Consider the following 24345-nt stretch of genomic DNA (forward strand, 5'->3'; position numbering starts at 1 on the left):
TTCCCTGGACCTTATTCCTCCCTTATTCCACAGACACAGGTCCAGAAACACCATCCCTTGTGGGCAGGCAGGGACTGCAAGGGAGGCCCTGCTGGTCTCCTGATACTCAGGGAAAGGCTAATGCAGCTGTCTGGCCCTAAAGGGCTGTGCCCTGCTCCATCTGTTAGTCAGTCTATTTGTCTAAACTAACCCTGACCTGATATCGGTGGTCATTTCAAGCTGCAATTTCTTTCAGTATCTGAATAGATGGTAGCAGCTGGCTATATCAGCAGGGGAGGCTAGGGACAAACCAGATCCAGGCGCTGACCAGGACGGTCCACTCAACTTCCTCCTATACACCAGATCAGTCAGTCAGTCAGCTAACACACATTAAGTACCTACTGTTGTCAAAATGATTTTCCTTAAGTTATCACATCACTCCCCTGCCTAACCAGGGGTTCCTCATATCTGTTGGGATCCACTGCCACCTCTTCTGTCCCTGGCTTACCTCTCCAGCCTCACTGAACACTACTCCCCTCCCCAGAAGGGCCTCTCGCTGGATCCTCCCAGAGGCCTCTTCATCTTCCAGTTTTTCCATGGGCCATCCCCATGGCCTGGAAGGCAGGCCCTCCTCAGCCCCACCTTCTCCCTTCAGATACAGAGAGACAGCTTGTCCTAACCCCACACCCAGGACCCTCCCTTCCCACACAGCTCCTGTTTCTCCACCTTCTCTCTACTCTACAGTGAGTTGTGTGGATTCTCTTAGATTGACTCTATATGTACTTAACACAGACTCATCTCTCCTGGAGGGCAGGGACGGCTCCATTCTTTGTCTTTGTATTATCAACAAGTCCAAGGCTGGGCAAACAGAAGGCACTTAATACATGCTTGTTGATTCCATGAGACCTAATATTTTGATTATTTTCCATGGGGCTTCCTTGTATTTAGAGGAGCCACACATTCTTGGATTACAAATACACATACTCTATAGATGTGAGATATCGTCCCTCACATAGGAAGGGAAGGGAACTTAGAAATCTTTCCAGCCAATTCCCTCTCTTCTCAGCAGAGAAGAACAGGGCTCAGGAAGGCAGGGGGACCTCACAGAGTCACAGATTGAGGGGTGGAATGCCCTCCGAGTTGGCCCATCCAACCCATCCATGAAAGGCTGGGACCCCACTGCTTTCTGCAGATGTTGAAGGAGGGGCAGCACCTCCCCCCTACCCAGTATGAGCATCCACTTTGGATGCTTCTTGTCAAGAGGAAAGTTTTTGAAATTTGCCTTATGGAATAACTTTCTCCCCAACTGCTGCTGGTTCTGACCCACTGGGGCCAGACAGAACAAGTCTAATCTCTTTGTACCAGGCAATCATTCCACTATTGAAGACATTAGTCATGTCCCCTCTGAGTTTTTTCTGATCCTGGCTAAACATCCTCAGTTCCTTGAACTGATCCCCAAAGACCTGGGCTCCAGGTCCTTCTCTGTGCTGGTGGCTCTTTTCCAGATGTTCTGTTGCTGGTCAGTGTCCTGACATGGTGGCACCCAGGATTCACTGTGCACTCCAAAGACAGTCTGAGTGGGACCACCACTTTCTGGTTCCTAGTTTCCTCCTCTAAAATGGAGATGATGGTAACACCTACCTGGCTGAGTGGTTGTCAGGATTAGGTGAGGTAACACACAGCACTTGGCAGACTTTCAAGCACCATGTCTAGCCCACCCATCACTCACATCCTTAATCTCAGAGCCTCTGAATGTAATCTAAGATAGAATAGCTGCCATCTCCCCTAGTACCATGGGGCAGTTGGGTGGTGCAGTGGATAGAGCACCAGGCCTGGAGTCAGGAAGGTGTAGGTTCAAATCCAGCCTCAGCCACATACTAGCTGTGAGACCCTGGGCAAGTCATCAGTTGACCCTGTTTGCCTCAGTTTCCTCATCTGTAAAATGAGCTGGAGAAGAAAATGGCAGACCCTTCCAGTATCTACCAAGAAAACTCCAAATGGGGTCGTGAGGAGTGGGACGTGACTGAAATGACTGAAAAACAATATCGTGGTCCCCCAAGTTCACAGTCTAAGTGTCACCCTGAACTCCTCACTCTCCGTCACCCCACATATTTGATCTGCTGCCAAATTTGGTGATTTCCAGCTCTATAAAATCTCTCCTTGGGACTCTCATGCCTAGACCATGGCCCTCACTGAGCTGCCAAAATGAGCTTTCCAAAGTACCTCCCCAATAATGTTACTCCCCTCAATAAACCCTAGTGTAAGTATCAGAGGTGGGATTTGAACCCAGGTCCCCTGACTCCAGAGTCAGCCTGTGCTGGCCTTTCAGTGAAGGTTTCCTAGAATAGATGGCATCAAGGGTGGGCATGTAAGGACATGGCCAGGGAACCACTGCAAACATATCCAACAATGCTTCTGAAGGATATATTGGCCCCCCCTACAGGGAACCTTCCGACATGACAGGTGCCTCCCTCTTACTCTGGCATTATTATCACCTATAGTTTTGGTTGGCACAGATGACTGGGCATCCTTTTCCCATCTGTCACCAGCAGCTCAGAATTACTGCCTAAAGGTCAACATCATTTCCAGTTCACTTTCTTTTTAACTGAAATATGAAAAGGGGTGGACATGGTATATTTACGTTCTGCCATCGGGAAAGGATGAGTGAACATTAAAAATCATAGCCCAAACACATTTCACACAGCATGGCCAGTTATGAGGAGGGGCCTGCACTCTGTCCAGCACTGCCTCAATTGCCGAAGTTCATTGACGTACTTCTCACTGCCAGAAATTGAAGTCATATTTTCTACTTGGAAACTCACATGGCTCAGTTGAAAGGCAAAATGGTCTCTGAGAGAGGGGTCATCGAGTGGCTGACTTTTGTAATGGCGGGGGTTTACTTGGTAAGTGGGACAAACGTAGAGTGAAACCTCAATTCCTTGAAGAAACTTGAGTCCTCTCAGGTCCCTGAACCAAGTCTGACCCCAGGAGGTTAAAAGAATAAAAAAGCAGAGGGGACTGTTGCTGTGTGGGTAGGAGAGAGGAAACTTCCCCGAGGGCCTCAGAGTGCTATGTGCAGGTTACTGGGGAGTGAGCCAGCCATTCACCTTAAACAGTCATGCTTGGATAGGCTAACTCCTTCTCATCATCTGCATCTATCCTTGGGCATCATTTAGTAACTGATGTAGTCCCTCCCTACTCTGGAATTTGTGATGCTCAGAGAAATAAATGAAGAAGGGGCATATTGAAAAAGGCAGGGAGTATATTTTAGAATCAAAAAAAGATCACACTTTAATATGCTAACACTTAGGTCTACCATCAAAAAAGGAGCCATGTTAAAATAATTTAAGGCCTTGCTAAACAGATGAATAGCTTTTTCTAAAAGCAAACTTTTAGGAAAGGTAAGAAACTTCCTTGTCATAATTTCCCTAAACTACAAAGAGGTGACTCTGGCTTATAAAAAGTCTGTGCCGTTACGTTAGGGTGGCTCTGCCAAGGCCCAATGTTTGCTAAAGAAGACTAGGCAGGATCAGAAGTGGCCAAATGAAGGTTTTAGGCCATGATAATTGATTGATGTAGAAGGGCTGAGATCTTTAGGGCTATGGGGTGGAGGCAGAGAGGGGTGGGGTCCCCAAATCGATGAAATCACAGATCTTTGAACTACAGGAGTATCCAAATCCCCATCTTAACCAGTATGGCACATTTCACAGAGAGCCCATGTATCAGCAGCTTTACTGTGGTATCTTTGGGGGAACATCTTAAAAATGGGGATGGGTTTATTCAGAACAGTATTCCAAAGATTGCTCCCACTGATGTGCAATGAGGATTTTTTTTTAACTTGGACTTCTAATTTCATTGGTCTAAGGAGCTTTTTTTGCCCAGGCGGATCAGCAACAGTTTTACATAGAAATGATTTTAATCAGGACAGGGAAGCAAGATCTTAACTGCAGAATGAAGGATTAAGGTTAAACTTAGGGAAAACTTTCTTAAAAACAGACATGTCTGTGCAGATGGGACAATACAGAAGGTGAAGCAATTTCAGGAGGACTCTCAGAAGAGGGAAGAGAAGTTGCTGTCCTTCTCAGATGACTTAGGCATCTTCTCCTGAATTCAGAGAGGAGGCTACATGACGTGTATCTGGTGACTTAGTCACAAACCCCACTGATGTGGCCACAATAATCGTTTTGGTGTGGATGGTGGAGACAAATCTGGCCACATCTCTAAATTCCTGCTACCCTGAACTATTACCACTAGAAACAACACATACAGATGGTGACCCTAACCCTAATCCCACATAAGACCAAATAATCAAATCTCTGAGGTTAGCTACACCCTGGTTGGGGGCAGGGCACTACTAAATGTTTCCTATAAAACCATGTGTCCTGTATGGTTCTTCTGTCTTCTCTTTCCTTTTACTGAGTGATAAACAGGGATTAAGCAATGATGCTTGTGGAAGGAAAAGAAAGAAGCCCAAATCTTAAAGAAACAGCCTCCCCCCTCCTCATAGCTCTTTTCACCTAAACGCAATAATGATCATGATTTCCATTTCAATGTCACTACCCAGAAAATGGCCAGAAAGTCAAAAGGACAGTCCCAGAGGAGAACATGGGGGGGTGGGGAGGGAGCTGTGCAAAGCAACCAAGACACTCCCAAGTATTCCTCCAAGACTATATCCAAGGCTCTCTGGTAGAGCGCCAGGGTCATAGTGGTGGGGAGGATACACACCCTACCTGTGCTCAAGGAGAATGTGGTCCAACAGATAGCAAAGGCACATATGTACATAATGACAACACAAGGGTGAGTGGGGTCCATGTAAAGGAAAGGGCTCAGGAAAGTGCTAGGAGAGATTGGAAGAGATTCTTAACTGGGGAGGGAGGAGGGGGGATGGTTGTTGGGTGAGACTTCTTTCCTATATTTCTGGTTTGCCTTGGTCCTGTTCTCATCTGCCTCAAGGGCTTATCTTCGTTAGGTGTAATATAAGGTTATATTAGGGCTCTCACTTTATAGGTATTGCTGTTTATGGAAACTTGAACTTACTTCAGAGCAGGATCATAGTACAGTTTTCTTGCACTGTAAAACACTGGAATGGGATTACTGTCTGCTCCTTCTCCATTCCCTCAGTGCCTCAGTCCAGGTGCGGCAGGGATGTCTCTTTTTCTCTTTAAAGGGATCAAAATCTCTTCTTTACCCTCTGTCATAATTAGTCACATTCCACATGGATTTGGCAGCCACTGGATTTTGCTCATAATCAGACAGAGAATATAACTGAAAATGGTGGGGTGAGGGAAGGAAGCATGGAACTCTTCCAAAGGTAAATGACATAAATGAGCCCTGGGCACCTTGGCTAGGGGTGGGAAGGGCAACCTCTGTCTCTCCTGTATCTTCCTCTTCTAAGAAGGAAGTGGGCTGGCAGCTGGCAGAAACTTAGCAGTTTCAAGGGCCACTTCCCTTCCCCTACATGCCTCCAGCAACGTGGAGGAAGAAGGCAGGGAACCTTGGGTCCAGAAATTCGATGCAGATTGACCCTATTGCCAGCACTTTCTCCTGCCTGGTGTAAAATGGAGAATACACTTTTATCCATTCCATTCTAAGCTGGTTTTATTTCCCCAGAAGCCTCCAAAGCCAAATTTAAATGAGATAGGGTCTATATTTACACAGTAATGCTATTTTAATAGGAAGACCAGGAAACTAGGACTGTACACTGTCCAAGCCCTCCTGAAGGAGAGCACAAAAGCACAGACAACTCTAGGACACCAAACTGCAGGAGAGAGGTGCAGAAGAGAGGGGTTGTGATGGAAGATCATGACTGACTAGGAGGAGGTGATATTGGACCTAGGTTTCAAAAGATGGGTAGGAATTCAAGAGGTAAAGAGTGGGAGGGAATGCATTTCAGGCATGGGGTGAGAATGGGAAGGGCACTGGGGAAGGGGATCAAAGTTTGATTCTTGGGGACCCCTTTCTGAATTCTGAATAGGAATAGGAAATAGGACTCAATACACAAAAATATAATTCTACCTGGCTGTTCAGGAAAGAATCACTTGTTATGAAAGAGGGCCCGTCAATACTGATGCAGTTTAGATTTGAATAAAGAAAAATTGATCAATGTAACACTTTAAACAGAATAAGAAAGGATCCTCTGGCTTAGAGAAGGGACTTCACATGTTGTCATCCAGTCAATCCTTTCTTTTAAAGATGAGGAAGCTAAGAAGCAAAGAGGTTTTCATTCTCAGACTGCTGTGAATGGTTCCTATCCAGCTAGCAAGGGAGGATTCAAATGCTGTCTGGGGAGGTGTTTTGCATGATCATTCTTAGTGCAACATCAATCTGAAACTTAACTTAATTAACCTCATTTCTCATTTGAGATCCCAAACCAGCCCAGAGAATTCATGCAGCAGCATGCTGCTCAAGGACATCAGAAATGCACATCTACACAGCTGGCAGAGAAAGAAAAGCGCCCGCATAGATATTAGATGAATCACGGTGCCTTTGCTTCTTCTGCAAGGCCATCACATCTATGAATCATTAATTTTAGCTTTTAATGATTTAAACAGAGTCCAGTAGCTTTTATGAGTCATGAGGGCTTCTGAGTCAAATAGTGAATTCATGATTTAATGTCCCCCCTTTCGTACTGAGATGTAGTTCCTGATCTGCAGATCCCCATCATCTCTCTACCTTTGAAGCAAGTTTATTAGTGGTGTTTTTCAGAGGACTTTAACGTGTTTTTGGAGCAGAGTGGTTCCCTCTGAACCTTTTAATTCTGAAAAAGGAGCAAGATAGCACCTACCCTCCAGCTGGAGTAGGAGCCTGGGCTGGCCCTGCCAGTGAGAAAGGACATAGGCCCCTTAAGCAGCAGGAGCTACCAACTTGCCAGGGATCCAAAAATCCCAAAAGAACTGATATCCTGTTTTCTTACATTTTCAGTGTATTTCTGACTTATAGTATGTTAGTGTTTTAAAGAAAATCATATTTCTCCAAGAACTAGCCTATAAACTGCTTCAGGGCAGGTATCAACTCCGGCCAGGCTATTTAATAAATACTTGTTGACTTGATGAAAAAATATTTTGAAAGGTGTTGCAGTATTTGGGGGATTTGTTTCACATGGTAAGGGTGATGGATCAGCGATGAAAAGTCCATGGTTCTTTTGGCAATGTGGAGAAAAGAAAAGAGAGGCTAAGATTCAGAAGATTCCTGGATTCAAACCCTGGGACTGATACTTAGGAGCTGGAGGACCTTGGGAAAAAACATTTAACCTCTGGCCCTCAGCTTCCTCATGTACCAAGTGGGGTTGATAACAGTTTTTCAAGGACTTACATGAGGAAAACACCTTTTAAACCTTTCAGTTACCTATTAATGTCAATTTGGATCACCTCAGCATACTGGAAAGATATCCTGCTAAATGTTCTAATCATTGCATAGAATCTACTTCCTAAAATTCATCATATTTGTGTCATACGCAAGTCTGAGCACGTCACTCCCCTGCTCCAAAATCATTAGTGGCTCCCTATTACCTCATTTTGAATCTAAAAGCCTTTATAATCTGCTCTTAGCCTCCCATTTCTAGACTTCTTTATGAACTATTAGGTTCCAACCAAACTGGCCTACATGTGGCTCCCCGCATGTCCTCCTCATCTCCATCTTTCATAGTTGCTAACCTCCTCCTTGGCTTTGCTCAGATGTCACTTCCTATGGGAATCATGTGCCAACCACCTTAGTAGTTAGTGGGCCCTCCTTCCTCAAACTGTATTTACTTATCCATGTGCACGTACTGGAGGGTGGGACTTTTTTTTTTAACTGTTGTTTTGTCATTGTGGCCATAGAATCTAGCACAGGACCTTGTGTGTAATAGGCATTTAATAGATACCTATTGGATTATCTAATTCAAGTTAAATCCCAGCTCTCACATATGAAGAGTATGTGACTTTCAGCAGGTCTCCTACATTTTCTGGGCCTCATTTTCCTCACCTGTAAAATGATGGGGTTAGAAATATTATTTTCTGAAATCCCTTTCAACTCATAACAGCCTGAGCATGCAAGCCTGTGACCCTACTAAGCCTCCCTCTGTGTTGTCTCAGTATACCTATAGTTAGCATGAAGCCCTGTTAAACAACAGATGAGGACATTTATCAGAAGATTCCAACTAGGTGCTGTACACAGACATTAGACTTTTGCTTTGACAAAGGTCAAAGCCCATGTTTGTCTTCCATGGCAGCTATTAGTCAAAATAAAAACTTAAAACCAAGCAAAATGTTACAGGTATGAGAGCTGATGCATCAGATCTTTGATAACCCATCCAGTAAGATGTGTGGATTTCAACATCTATATTGTAATTTATTTAAATAACAAGGATTTAGGATTCTCAGTGCCATTTTATAGAATGTGTTTGTCTTTATCCCCTTTTGGGAAGAATTCAGCTTAGTTCTTGGAGAGGTTTTATGACTATTTCCATTACTGAAGACAGAAGCCTGATTTGGCTTTCTCAGAGGGTCGGTGACAGAGTCCAGACCTTCCAAGCATCCACAGAATTTATGGCAGTTTCCCCTTACCCCAAGGCACAAGAACCCGAACTTGAAGAGACTAGAATTCTGTGTGTCTATTGATGAACTGGGATCCATGCCATAGTTAACCCTAACTCTAACTCTGGTGAAAATTTTGATGTGGGCAAAGTTGGTGTGATGATCGTAAGATTTAGAACTGAAATGAAACCTAGAAGAGACTTGTCCAAATTCATTAAGCAGCTTAAAGGCAGAGTGTGGCTCTCTTGTCTCCCAACCTTCTTGCCTTTTCCATATTTACTTCACTCCTGGTCCCTAAATCCTAAAAAGATGACTCCTTTTCCTCCTTGGGCCCTCTTCCTCCCTTCTCCTGCTTCCTTCTGTGCCCAAGACAAATTTTTCCACTGCCTATCAATGCCAAGGCATAAAAGTTCCTTCCTTATATAATCATCATAAAGGGGTTAACAATTTCCAGGCTCTCAGCTGTAACTTTTGGCACAGAATTAACCTCAGCTGAACCATGATACTGTAAAGACAATACATCCTACATTTGCAGCACCAATTTGGGGAAGAGCAGGAAAATATTTAAAAAGTAGAAAGCTCATGCCTGTTTTGCAAAGGACCAAAGGAGGAAAATATTAGTGATGGTGTTAGTCTAATTGTCTTTTCATTATAATTCATTCAATGCAGACTGACTGATACCCATCTCCTACTTTCCGTGTGCTAGACCCTTCAGATGAGAACTAACTCGTACAGTGCATTAAAGAATGTAAGTCACCCCATCACCCTCAGTCACTCATGGGATCAAGGCTTACTGCATGTTACCTTCCTTACCCCATGAACATGGCATGCCATTCTTGGTCTCCAATCTCTGAGCATTTGCTGGAGTGCTTTCACTTCTCATGTTTGCCTTGTAGCATCCTTAACTTCCTTTAAGGCTCAGCTCACTTTGCTATGAGAAATCTTTCTGAGCCCCCAAGTGCCAATGTTCTTTATCATGTAGAATGTAAGTGCTTTGAGGGCAGGCTCTGCTCCTTATTTTGTCTTTTTTCCCACCCCACTGGGCACAGTGCCTTGCTCATATATCAATAAATCAATCAACAAGCATTTATCAAGGGCCCTGCATAGGGCAGGTCTGACAGGACTGTGGTTTGTTGGATTTTTCATTTCCATGCTGTTGGTTCAGGGAAAACCCAGAGGTTAGAAGTGATCTTTTAATTTTCCTTCTCTCCTGTGCCCAGGGTCAAGTTGTTCCTTACTTTTTCAAGTGCTCAGTATTTAAAGATAAGTTTCTGAGTCAATAGCCTTGGTGAGATTTAGGTGCTTCCATTTTTTTCCTTACCAGAAAAAAGAGACCCTTTACTGCAAAGGAAGCCACCCCAATGGTCCCATATGTCTGTCTTCTCTATCCTTTCCATCCAAAGTGACTGAGAACAAGATGCTTATTCCTTCCCTTGTTTTGGGAGGCATCTGAACCTATGGTTCCAAGACTGTGGACTTCCCACCTGAAAGAATTGGAGGAAACCCCAAACTCATCCAAACACCTTTAAATAATGACTAAACAAATTCTAGAACAGCAGGGCTCACCAAAAGATGAAATGAAATGATTTTCCAGCCCAAGACAACTTAGAAGGTCAGCAGGAAAGTTCTGTTGTATTCAGGTGAGAGTGGAGCACAGTCCAGTGCAGATCTCACCAGTGCAGACCAGGCCCCAGCAAACCAGGAGCAGTCCTTGGAGTGACTGAATCATTGACAGAAGTGGTGGTTTCCAGACCTCACAGTTCACAGATGGTAAGGTGATCAGGCAGTAGGTCAGATGGAGATTTACAGGGGTCCCTTTGCTGCCACCAGAGGCAGGATTTGGTTACATTGCCTGTACTTGGTTCTGGGTCACAGTCCTGGGTATTAATCCCAGTGCAAGAAGGAGTATTAGCACAGCACAGCTTGCAGCCACAGGGGAGCAGGGACCCTGGTCACAGTACCAGGGCAGAAAAGAGTGCTTGTGGTCACTCACAAACCAGTGCATGGTATAGGAGACACACCATGGTATAGGAGACATGGTATAGTAAACATACCACTCCCTAAATCATATTACCTTGGAAGAGCCAAAAACTTACAGATCCCCACAATTATCTCTGAAAACAGCTGCACAAAAAACCTGAATCTTGGGACAGTTCCCCCTCCACTTGGGAAATAGAGCTCACACAAGCATACAATTAAAAGTCAAGAACAAGGCTGGAAAATAAACAAACAACAGAAAAAAATTCTGACGAAAGAAAATTACTATAGTGACAAGGAACCGTAGCATATACTCAGAAGAAGACAACAAAGTCAAAATTCCTGCATCCAAAACCTCAAAGAAAAATATTAACTGGTCTCAGTTTATGGAAGAGCTCAAAAAGGATTTTAAAAATCAAGTAAGAGAGAGAGAGGAAAAACTGGGAAGAGAAATGAGAGTGATGCAAGAAAATCATTAAAAAAGAGTCAACAACTTGGCAAGGGAGGTACCAAAATACTTAAGAAAATAAAACCTTAAAAAAACAGAATAAGCTAAATGGTAAAAAGAGGCACAAAAATCCAGTGAAGAAAAGAATATCTTGAAAAACAGAATTGGTCAAATGGAAAAAAGATATACAAAAATTCACTGAAGAGAACTCCTTAAAAAGTAGAACTGCCCAAATGGAAAAGGAGGTGCAAAAGCTCACTGAAGAAAATAATTCCTTTAGTTTACCTGTCAGATCTACGGAGAACCAAAGAATTTATGACCAAAGAAGAGCTAGAGAACATTAGGAAATGCAAAATGATTAATTTTAATTACATTAAATTTAAAAGGTTTTTCATAAACAAAGTCAATACAGCCAAGATTAGAAGGGAAGCAGAAATCTGGCAAAAAATTTTTACTTTACTGGGAAACAATACTAGCAGTATTTCTGATAAAGTCCTCATTTCCAAAATATGTAGAGAACAAATTTATAAGAATACAAGTCATTTTCCAATTGATAAATGGTTAAAGGGTATGAACAGGCAATTTTCAGATGAAAAAATTAAAGCTATTTATAGTCATACGAAAAATGTTCTAAATCACTATTGAGTAGAGAAATGCAAATTAAAACAACTCTGAGGTACCCCCTCATAACTATTAGATTGTCTAACAGGACAAAACAGGAGAAGGTTAATGTTGGAGAAGATGTGGGAAAATTGGGACACTAATGCATTGTTGGTGGAGTTGTGAATTGATCCAACCATTCTGGAGAGCAGTTTGGAACCATGCCCAAAGGGCTATGAAACTATGCATACCCTTTGACCCAGCAATACCACTTCTAGATCTGTATCCCAAAGAGATCATTAAAATGAGAAAAGCACCCACATACACATAAATACTTACAGTAGCTCTTTCTGTGGTGGCCAAGAACTGGAAATTGAGGGGAATATAATGGAATACTATTATTCCACAAGAAATGAAGAGCAAGTGGACTTCAGGAAAACCTGGAAAGACTTAGTATGAACTGATGCTGAGTGAAGTGAGAAGAACCAGGAAAACATCGTACATAGTAACAACAACACTGTGTGATGACCAACAATGCAATGATCTAAGACAATTCCAAGAGTTGTAATGGAAAATGTTATCCATATCCAGAGAAAGAACTATGGAGTCTGAATGCAGATGGAAGCATACTATTTCCCCCTTTTTTCTTTCTTGTGTTTTTCCCCTTTGGTTCTAATTCTTCTTTACAACATGACTAATGTAGAAATATGTTTAATATGATTGTATATGTATAGCCTATATAAGATTGCACACCATCATGGGGAGGAGAGAGGGGAAGGAAGGAGAGAAAATTTAAAACTCAAAAATCTTATAAAAAAAAGTGAATGTTGAAAACTAAAAATAAATAAACATTTTTTTTTAAAGAAAACAATTCCTTAAAAATTAGAATTGGGCAAGCGCAAACTAATGACTTTATGAGACATCAAGAAACAATCAAACAAAATCCAAAGAATGAAAAAATAGAAGAAAATGAGAAATATCTCATTGGAAAAACAACTGACCTAGAAAACAGATCCAGGAGAGATGATGTAAGAATTACTGGACTACTTGAAAGTCAAGATTAATAAAAGAACTTAAACATCATCTTTCAAGAAATTATCAAGGAAAACTGCCTTGATATTTTAGAACCAGAGAGTAAAATAGAAATTGAAAGAATCCACTGATCACCTCCTGAAAGAGATTCCAAAATGAAAACTCCCAGGAATATTATAGTCAGATTCCAGACTGCTCAGATCAAGGAGAAAATACTATAAGCAACTAAAAAGAAGTAATTTGACTGTCATGGAGCCATAGTCAGGATAACAGACTTCAACTTTAAGGAATCAGAGGGCTTGGAATATGATATTTTAGAGGGTAAAAGAGCTAGGATTACAACCCAAAATCATCTATTCAGCAAAACTACTGGGGAAAATGGATATTCAATGAAACTGAGGACTTTCAAGCATTCTTGATGAAAAGACTGTAGCTTAATAGAAAATTTAGCTTTCAAATACAAGATGCAAAAGAAGCATAAAAAGGCAAGGAGGAAGGAAAAATCATAAGGAATTTGATAAGGTTCCTACATTGGAAAATGATATTTATAATTTCTAAAAAAATTCCTAAAAACTTTCTCATTATTAGGGCAGTTAGAAGGAGTATACAAAGACAGAAAACAGGTGCAAACAGAATGTGATGGTATGATTATCTAAAAAAATAAAATTGAGGGCTGGGAAAGAAGAATGCACTGGAAGAAGGGGAAAGGGAGAGGTAGAAAGGTATGAATTATCTAACATAATACAGGCCCCAAAGTGATTTTACCGTGGCAGGGAAAACAGGGAAAGTGCGAAGCGGAAATACATGAACTCTCTCACTGGAAATGGCCCAAAGAGGGAATAATATACACTCAGTTGGGTGTAGAAATTCATCTCACCATACATGAGAGTAGGAGGGGAAGGGATAAGAGAAGGGAGGGGGAAGCTGATAGAACGAAGGGCAGTTTGGGGTAGGTAAAAGTTAGAAGCAAAACACTTTCAGGAATGGACAGAGTAAAAGGAGAATAAGATAAACAGGGAGAAAATAAGATGGAGGGAAATACACAGCTGGCAATCATTACTGTGAAAACATTTTTTACAGTGAGCTTCTCTGATAAAGACTTCATTTCTCAAATATATAGAAAATTGAGTCAAATTTATAGAAATAAGAATCATTCCTCAATTCTAAACGGTTAAAGGATATGAACAGGCAGATTTCAGACAAAGTAATCAAAGCTATCTATGGTCATACAAAAAAAATCTAAATCATTATTGATGAGAGAAATGCAAATTAAAACAACTCTGAGCTACCACCTCATAGCTGTCAGATTGACTAATATGACAGGAAGGGAAAACGACAAATGTTGGAGGGGATGTGGAAAAAGCAAAACACTAATGTACTATTGATGAAGTTGTATACTGATACAACCATTCTGGAGACCAATTTGGAATCATGCCCGAAGGGCCATAAAACTATGCATACCCTTTGACCGAGCAATATTACTACTTGGTTTGTATCCCAAAGAGATAAAAAACTAAAAGAAAAAGGACATATATGTAAAAAAATATTTATAGCAGCTCTTTTAGTGGTGGCAAAGAATTGGAAATTGAGGGGATATCCATCAACTGGGGAGTAGCTGAACAAGTTGTGTACGATTGTGATGGAATACCATTGTGCTTTAAGAAATGAGGAGCAGGACATTCTCAGAAAAACCTGAACTTACATGAAATGGTACAAAGTGAAAAGCGCAGAACCAGGAGAACATTATACATAGTAAGAGCATCACCGTATGATGATCTGTTATGAATAACTTAGCTATTCTCAGCAATACAATGATTCAAGACAGTTCTCTAGAACTTATGATGAAAGGTGCTGTCCATCTCCAGAGAAAGAACTGGTAGAGCCTGAATGTAGATCAAATATTCTTTCTCTTTACTTTCTTTATTTTTCTTGCTTTATTTCTGTCTTTTATTTTCACAGCATAACACATAGAAATGTGTTTTGCATGAACACACATGTGTAACCTATGTCACTCAATAAGGGGGAGAAGGGAAGAGGAAGAGAATCTGGAACTCAAATTTTGAAAAAAAGAATGTTAAAATTGTTTTCACATGTAATTTGGAAATAATAAAATATTTTAAAAAAGAATTGGGGGAAGCATCTTTTGGCTCCTGGTGATAAGGAAGCAGCTCCTTGGGATTCACTGTCAACATGATATTGAAGGCCTAGTGTACAGGACTAGAAAAAGGCAGGCAGGTTCCTATGGTGGGAAATGTGAGTGAACTGGAGGCCCAGGCTCCCATTCTGGCCTGTTACTTCCACCTTCTCAGCCTCAGGCAGGTCATTTCACTCACCTCTAGGTACCTTCTGGGCTTCCATTTTCTCACCCTTAGACGGCCCGTAAGGCCCCTTCCAAATCCAAGCCTATAAGCATAAACTTCCATGAGTAGAGGAAAAGGAAAATCATTCTAGGGCCATTCTAATAATTAATAGCTGATATTTCTACATTTCTACATCACTTTGAGAGCTGTGTGACATTATGGATAGAGAACCAGTCTTCAGCCAGGTCCTGTCCTGTCTCTAACATATCCTGCCTATGTAATCCTTGGCAAAACATTGAGCCTCTCAGTAGACAACTGTATTTAGATATTCCCCTAAGACCATAAGTTGCAGAGCCTACAAGATGCCAACCTACAGTGGGAGAGTTTTCTCTTCTGGGAATTCCATATGCCAGTAAAATCATGGGTCCAAGCCCTGTTTCCATCCCTTTGCACACACCTTATAGAATCTCCAAGTAAAGGAGATGGAAAGGACCTCAGTGGTCTGACAAAAGTAATTTCCTGACTTCTTTCCCCATTTCTAATGACTTGACCTTTACCCTTTGTTGTCAGGCATTTTCAGTCACATCAGACTCTTCAAGGTCCCTCTTTCCACCCTTTAGTTTTTGGCAAAGATACTGTAGTGGTTTGCTATTTACTTCTCCAGCTCACTTTGCAGATGAAGAAACTGAGGCAAACAGGGTTAGTAACTTGCCTAGGGTCACAAGGCTAGTAAAGTATCTGAGGCAGGATTTGGACTCTATCTACTGCATCACCTCAATGCCCACCTTTACCCTTACCTGATGCAGTGAAATTCTACCCTTGGGAGAAAGCTAACTGGAGCAACCAGTCGTCTTTTAGCCTTTACATGCTTTATTACTCAGAAGGAAAACACATGGATTTGTATGTTATCTCCTCCATTAGCATGTAAGCTGTGGAGAGCAAAGTCTATTTGGCCTTTCTTTGTATGCCCAGAACCTATAGCCCTATCCCACTCATACAACCAACAACATGAAGTGCTTAATAAATGCTTAATGAATCAATCAGTTGCTTGCTCAACTCCAAGAAAATCTCCTGGTATGCTATGAAGTCTGATTTTACAGTGGATGACTGGGTGAATTAGAAAAGCAAATTTTGTAAGGAAAAAAGGACTTATGGGGAAGTCAACAAATACTCACATGGAAAAGGGCATTTGTACAAAGAGGGGCTGGGGCACTCTGTAGTTAATGGCAGAGGATAAAGAACCAGCCTGGAGAGCCAAGAAGACATCCGAATGTTTGCTCCTTGAGAGTAGGGATTGTTTTTGCCTTTATTTGTATCTTAGAGAATTTAATAAATTCTTGTGAATTGGCTAATTGACCTGGTAAGTAAATACTAATTGTGTGAACCTGGGAAAATTACTTGACCTTTCCGTACCGCAGGCTAGCTCATTAAGTGCGAGGAGCTGCCACCTGCACCAGGGGAGGAAGCTTCTACATTGGGATTTCCCTATTCCAGTGAAATGGAAGGTGTGGGCCTGGGATGAAAAAACATTAGTCACCCTTTTTTTAAAAAAGGGAAGAACAGAAGAGAGTCCTCATGGGAAGTCATCATGAAGCTCAAAAAACTCCAAGCTCAAATGTCCATTACAATATTTGGGGGTCAAGGGTATGTATGGAGGGGCAACAAAGATCAAAGGCAACATGGGAAGGTTGCAGGAGTCTTAGATATGGAGTCAGAAACACTGGGTTCAAATCCTGGATATCCCATTAACTACCTTTGTGACTTCAGATGAGTAACTTCACACTGGGGCTCAATTTCTTTGCCTACAATGGGGAGAGGGGTACATTACTGCAGATGATCTCTAAGGTATCTTCCAGTTCTAAATCCTATGACTTTATGATGAAAGGAGTCATTCCTAAATTATTTGTTTCTAATACAACTGAAAATTCAACAATATACCAACATGTGGTACAATTCCATATTAACATGATGTTTAACAACTCGTTCCTATAGACATAGGCAAATGGAGGACACAGGGCCACCAACTGCCTCAGATTGAATGCTTGGGAATATAGGAAATAGGGTATTTGAGCCCCATGAATTTTATTCTCAGTTCACCTCTGGGGCTTCTTTGAGGGCAAAGGTCAACACTTCATTCCTTTTAATTTTCCATGTTTTTAAGAATTTTGTGTTTTGTGTTTATGAGTTAGATTCCCATCTTATATAGTTCGATGAGAATTTCCGCCAGGGAGGTTTATGAATTCTTTCACCGATTTCCCCTATGGGAATTCTCATGAAGCTCTATAGGATGAGAATCTCGCCTTTCCTAGGTTTTATGATATGTTTCTATAAGGGAGTGGGAGCAGGGTTCAGTTATTTTTGTTAGACTTTTCTGGGGGGAATTGTGCTTTTTGAATTGAGTTTTCACATAATTTTTAAAAAAAGTTCTTAGAGGCCAGTAAGTACTGGCATCCAACAGTAAAGATGTATGGAATTATTTATTAGGATGAAACTTGATTTGGGGGATATCTTTGCAGGCAATATTTCTGAAACCTCTTAAAAGTGGTATTTCCTTTTCTGTGTGCCCAATGATTAGTGTGGTGTAATACACCGTAATTCATTTGGAATTTGGTTGTAAAAGCCTTTAATTAATGAAGTAATTCTTTTTTAAATGACAGAATGACACATTTACAGGGAATTTTAATCAGTAAATCTTTACACAGAGCAGCTGTAAATAGTCTACTCCAGTAATTTGACAGACAAATTAACAAATGGTGTAAGGGACTGAAAGATAATACAATGGGCTTCGCAGAAAGGTCAAGATGCCAAGAGGCTGAATAAAAGTGGCCTCTTGCCCAATGAGGAGGCCTTGAAAGATGCTCCTGAAACACGAGCTGCCACCCTGTCAGGGGCTGAACCATAACCTCAAGCTCTCCATGAGAGACCCAGGACAAAGAAAACACATGGAAAGGAAGCACTCTTCACTTCTACTTAGGAAGTGTCAAACTTAACTCCCATCCCTCATGAGTACTCTGGGCCTCTCTTTGGCACTTATCTACCATCCAGTAAGTAGTTATTAGGAACCTACTATGTGCCAGGAATTGTGTTGGAGGTACAAAGAATGAAACAATTTCTTCTCCGAAGGGATGAATCTTCTGCTGGAGTTTGTATTTTATACCAACTGCTTGCTAGATGTCCATAACTGGGAGTCCAATACATGCCTCAAGCAAAAATGTCCCCAACTGCACTTCTCACGTTTGCCCTGTAAGCTTATGGCTCCTTCGACCTTCTCCACTGCTGTTCATGGTACCACCATGCTTCTAACCACCTCGGTTCTTCCCTTGGAGTTCTCCTCAACTCTTTCCTCTCTTTAAACCACAGTGTCTAAGAAGTTGCCTACAGTCAATCTCAATGCCCCAACATCTGTCTTATCCACCTTCCTCCATTCTAGTTCAGGCTCCTATCACCTCTCACCTGGACAATTGCAAGTGGCTTCCAATTGGTGTCCTTACCTAGAGTTTTCCCCTTTTCTAATTCCTCTGCCATCCAGCTGTCGAACTGATATTCCTAAAGCACAAATCTGACCATGACCCTCCTCCAAAATTTTCAATAGCTCTCCTTGGCTTTAGGATACAGGACAAAATACAATCTGGCTTTCATTCACCTTTCTAGTCTTAATCCAGAGTACTCACCTTTATGTATTCTCTTTCAACTGGTATAACGCCATGGGGAATATTTCCTCTTTCACTTCAATGTCAATAAAAGGGTTGTTTGTCCCCATGCTGACACTCCAGCTTCCTTAAAAGCACAGCCCAGGTCTACCCCTGTAAATGAGGAATTTCCTGTTTTCCAATATGTAGAGTTCCTCACCCAATGAAATTACCCAGTATTTAATATTTATAAGCTCTCTGAGGGCAAGGACTATCTTTTGTCTTTCTTTGTATCTTTGTGTTGTCTTTCTGAGTACAATGTCTGGAACACAGCTGGTACTTAATACATGTTTACTGCCTGACTTGTTGTGCCCTGCAAGTAGCATCTATGTGCTTAGAGGGCAGGGACCCCATGGATTTGTCTTTGTAGCCCTTGCGCTCAGCCTGGAATCTGGTACACAGGAGTCAATTGGTAGAAGGATGGCTGAACTGACTTCTCTTTTGGATTATTGTTGTGGGTGCCACGTCCTTTAGTGGTGCATCTCTCCCAGTCCAGGCAGATAGCAGATACTTAGGAGATCTTTGTTGAATTCTGCATTGAACTCCTGAAGTCTTTCCCATCCCCCTTAATTCTAGTGCCTTCCCTGTGCTGGATACCTTCAATTTACCCAGTCTATGTCTTATTCGGGCAAGTCTGTTTGCATGTTGGCTCTTGCCATCAGACAGTGAGTTCCTTGAGAGCAGGGATTTATTTTATCTTTCTTTTTCTTTTTTTTTAAAGTGACCTCAGCACTTAGCACAACTTCTGGACTTCACTGAGGCTTTACTAACTCACTGACTGACTTTGGTTTGCAGGAGTCTACATGTCATAGCTTCCTGTCAGGCAGGCTCCTTGTTTTCAGGGCACAGATATAAATAGAGCTCTGTAGTGCAAGTTTGACATCCTTGGCTCACTTTGCGTTCATGTGTTATATAACTGCTCATGTTCCCCTGGGATTCTGTTATCTCAAATAGATTTCTGTGCTTTCCAAAGACATGAAACATGTGCCCCCAAGAGAAGCCGTTGCCCACATGACTCATAACAGAATCACTGAACACAGAGACACAGAATCTCTTGTTATTGATTGCATTCTGAACACCTAGTAACAATGATCATGATGACAATGATGCTACCTAGTGTTTTCAGAGCACTCTAAGGTTTCAAAAGGCTTTATAAATATGTTCTCATGGCATCCAGACAACAAACCTGGGAGGGAGGTAATGGTAATATCCTCACTTTACAAATGAGGACACTGAGGCAAATAGGTGAAGTGACATGCCTAGGGTCACACAGCTAGGAGGTATCTGCAGGAAAATCTGAACTTGGGTTTTCCTGACTCCAGGCCAGGTGCTCTGTGCCCTGGGGACCCTTCATGACTTAGTCCTTCAAAGCACAGTTCCAGTGCCATGACACCTTCTTAGATTCTACTGCTTTCCCTCCTGCTCTCTCTCTGCCTCTCCTATCCCTTGAAATTACTTTGTATTTGCTTAAAAGTGTATGTACTGGGTCCTGCCAGCAGAATGTCAGCTCTTTATAGGCAAGAATTATTCATTTCCTCTTTTGCATTCCCAGTGCCTAGCACACAGAGGATGCTTAATGTTCGTTCAGTTGAAAGAAACTGAATTGAAGGTCTAAGCTTCATCAGTACATGCGTGTCCTAGAAGTACAGGGACTCATATGTGCAATTAATGAATAGGGTTTGTTTTACATTCTTTTACATTTATTTTACTGATAAGGAAACTGGGGGCACAGGAACTCCTTCCACCAATGCAGACTGGCAAAGTGCCTGTAACTTAGAAAGCTCTGGGGATTCTGTGGACCACTGAGAAGCAGGTCAGTGACTCACCCAGGGTCACACAGCTGGAATGTGTCAAAGGCAGACCTTGAACTCAGGTCCTCATGACTCTACAGCCAGTTTGCTATTCACTGTGCCACGTTTCCTCTCAAATTCTGTTCTTATTAGGTTCTTTAGGATAGTCACAGGACACTCCCACCCTACCTCTCCCAAGAGCCTTTGCAAGTCATACATTTTTCTCCTCTTAAAAAACCTGATCTTAAAGGAACATCCACATTTTCTGATTAAAAACAACTCATGTCTTTATGGTACCTGAAGATTTCCCCCACACATTCCCCACAAGAGACCTGCAGTGGCAGCATCACCATCCTCACATCACAGATGAGGACAATCAGGCTAAGGGCAGTTTGGTAATCTGAACAGTCACACGGTAACTAAATGTGAAGACAAGACTCAAGCTTAGCTTTTCTCTCAAATGTTGTCTTTTCCCTCTGTCTTGGATCTCTTTGGATCTCAAATACCACCACTAAGTGTCACTGCTGCGTCATAGGGCATGCATAGTTTAGTGACTGACAATTACTTCCAAAGTGCTTTCTAGAAGAATTGGACCAGTTCCTAGATCCACCAAGAGAACCCCAAGGTGCCTGTTCTCCCACAGTCTTGCCAACAACTGTATTTTCTGATTTTTCTCATCTTTGTCCATCTGATGGGTGTCAATAGAACCTAAGAGTTGTTATAATTTAAATTTTCTCTTTTAATTTGTGATTTGAAGCATTTTTAAAAAGTGATTCTTGAAAGCTCACATTTCTTGTTTTGAGAATGCTTCCCCCTCTTAAAGCCAACAAAACTTCGCCCAGGTTTTGTGTTTGTCTTCTTTAATTCCCTCTGTGATCCTTAAAGACATTAGAATTCTGAAAGGATATCTGCTTCTTTTCCCCCAATGAGACCAAAGCACTTTATCATTTAACCCTTTCAAAGTATTTACCTTAGTATATATCTTTGGACTCCCGTATTTACTTAGATTTCAATAATTCTGCTCAGTTCTAGTCTTTTCCTCATTTTGTTTTATTAAAGGTTCATTCCACTCTCCCTTCTCCCATAGATCTACACTCAGTTTCACAGGATAATTATTCTTGGTTGTAAGTTCTCTTTCACCTTTTGGAATACGGTACTGCAGGATTTTAGCTTCTATGGAGCTAATTTTTGTGTGGCATTGATCATGCCCTTAGTACTTGAACTTATGATTTACCATAACTTTTTATTTAGAAATTTTGAATTTTTGCTATAATATTCTTGGGTGTTTCCAATGTAGGGTTTCTTTTAGGAGCTGACCAGTATATTCTATTTCTACTTTACCTTATGTTCTAAGATCTGGTCAAATTTCTTCTATTATTTATTGAAATATGTTATCCCACTTTTTTGTTTGGTTGTGTTTTTCAGGGGAGTTCAGTGATTTTCAAAATATCTTTTCTCAATCTATTTGTCAGCTGAGTTGTTGTTTAATGTAGATACTTTATTTCTTTACCATTTTTTCAGTCTTTTGGTCTTGGCTTAATACTTCTATCACATGGAATCACTAAATTCTGTTTACTCCATTCTGTTTTTCAAGGAGTACAGAAGTGATGTTAAGGTCTTCCACTTTCTGTTCCAAGCTCTCACAGGAGTGCTCTTATGCTCTTCTTAGTGACTGGTGTTATCAAGTCCCCCTTAACCATATTTGTCCTGCTCTTTCCAATGAGTCCAAAGATGAGTTTCCTTGGTTGAGAAAATAGAAGCAACAGATCTGAGCAATTCTGTCTCTTTTCAGTTGTGAGTTATCAAATGTTCTATCCACCCCAAGAAACTGTCCTATCCTTTCCATGATACCCCTCCCTCCAATGGAGCTAAACTAAACCCTTTGACTGTCCTTAGTTTTCCTTGCCAGCCTCTGTTTATTCTGAGCATAAGCAGACCTCACCCTGGGCATAAAGGGCTGTGTCCTGGAGGAGGTGCTGGACCTGGAGATGGAAAGACCTGGGTCAACTCTGACCCTTATTGCATGATCATGGGCCAATCACCTCACCTCTCTGACCCTCAGTTTCCTCATCTGTGAAATGGGGAAACTATACCTGTTGTATCAATCTCCTAGGGTTGTTGTGAGAATCAAACAAGATACGTAAAGCACTTTGCAAGTTTGAAATTGCCTAATTATAGTAACAGCAATACTTAGTCATTATTCTCTGCTCACTACTCTTCTTTTCACCTTCTCTGCATAACTGTCTAAAGTCTGAGATGCTCGGTGACTTCACTGAGCATCCACATTGTTGTCTTCAGACCACCCCCCTTTTCCTCCTTGTTAAAGTCAGCCCTTGGGTCTTCAGCTTTTTGAAAATCCCTCCTTTTGGGCCTTGGGCTCCTCCTCTAGCTGGGTCCCATTTTTCTACTTCCTTTCCATTGGGAAGACACGGAATCCTGTTTTCCAGATGTAAAACAACAGAGAGATGAAGGAGCTGCAATGAGGGTGGGGGCAGGGAGATGGGCAGAAGGCTGCATTGGGAATCATGTATATGGCCTTTCTGACCTGGGAAAGTCTATTCCCTTTGGGGTCTTCAGTTTTCTCCTTGATAAAGAAGGGGCGAATAGATGACTGCACAGGGCTGGGTAGAGCCCTTCAAAAACAGGGACCATGGCACTTATTTCCCGGGCACCCTCTAGCAAGTCACTTAACCTCCTTGGGCCTCAGTTTCTTCATCTCTAAAATGAGGAGGCTGGACCAGATGGCCTTGGAGATCCTTTTTCAGATCTAAACCAATGGTCCTCTGACCATGCCAGATTGCAAGCTCCTCCAGAGGACTGACTGTTCCATTCCTTGTACTGGTATTTCCCAGTCTGGTGCCTGGCACCTAACAAACAGGTGCTTAATAGATGATGACTGATCAGCTGGTATCTTCCATATTCAATTAACCCACAGCTTCCAGTATAGTCTCCAGCACAAAGGAGGCCCTGAGTAAACACTCATTGTTGGTGCTGATGACAGCAACTAAAGGACATGTATTTTGCCTTTCTTTTGGTCACTTCTGTCTCTTAAATCTCTTGCACCAGCTCACGGTCCTAGGGAAAAAGGTGCTCCCAGAAGAAGGGAACAACCCTCCAACTAAGTGATCTTTCAGAAGAAAACAGCAGAACAGCACAAAACAGCATATGTTTTCCTTTAACCTGCAGTATGACATTCCTGTGGAGGAGGGAGACAGAGGACCCTGCATAAAAAGCAGTTTCCCCCAGTTTTTTCTTTCGATTAAGCTCTGTGATTTACTTCAGGTGGATATTTTCAAAACCAATATATGATCTTTGGCAAATCCCTGCAAACTCTCCTAGTGTTTTTTTTCTTCCTTTCAAGGAATTGGAAATGGGATTTTAAATGGCCAACACTCCCTCTAATGAAACATCTGCTGCTCAGGAGGGTTGCCTGGACACACCACTCCAGACCCTGAACGTTGTGAAGATGAACTTCTTTAATCCAACAACGGGAAGCATTAACTTGTGAGAGAATTGACCAATGGCACCTGCTGACTAACCGAGGCTACACCTGTGGCCCTGGGGTTAGCAATTCAGGTGGGGGCAATGGGCTTTGGGCCACCCATGTACTTACTTAAGAACGGAACCTTCATGGAAGGAAATACTTTTCATAAAAAATGTAAAACTCAACAGGCTTGTAGAAGAGACACCATCTGGATATATCACTCACCCATTTGTTCTACAATTACTGATGCTGTTGATTAACCATTTGATCAAAAACAATAATTAAGTTCTTACTATATGCTAAACACTGGGGGAATAGTGAGTGTAATCTCAAGATGCTTACATTCTAACAAGAAAAACAGCATGGGCACAGAGATGTGTATCAGAGACACACAAAGTGTATGCAAGGTAACTTTGCAGGGCAGAACACAAGCAGCTGAGATGGTTGGGAAAGTTTTCCTGCAGAAGGTGCTTGAACTGAGATTTTTTTGTATTGTTTTGAAAAGGAAGAGCTCGTAGTGCAGTGAATAGTGT

The 24345-nt window shown here is 41.7% G+C and overlaps 1 protein-coding gene across 11 annotated transcripts in view; it reads right to left on the reverse strand.

The window, feature by feature from the left end:
• Window positions 1-24345, reverse strand: part of RNLS (renalase, FAD dependent amine oxidase) — a 242100-nt gene that overhangs the window by 67222 nt on the left and 150533 nt on the right. The gene's annotated exons all lie outside the window — the stretch shown is intronic.

Source organism: Notamacropus eugenii, chromosome 1 (genome assembly GCF_028372415.1).
Source record: "Notamacropus eugenii isolate mMacEug1 chromosome 1, mMacEug1.pri_v2, whole genome shotgun sequence".
Taxonomy (NCBI): Eukaryota; Metazoa; Chordata; class Mammalia; order Diprotodontia; family Macropodidae; genus Notamacropus; species Notamacropus eugenii.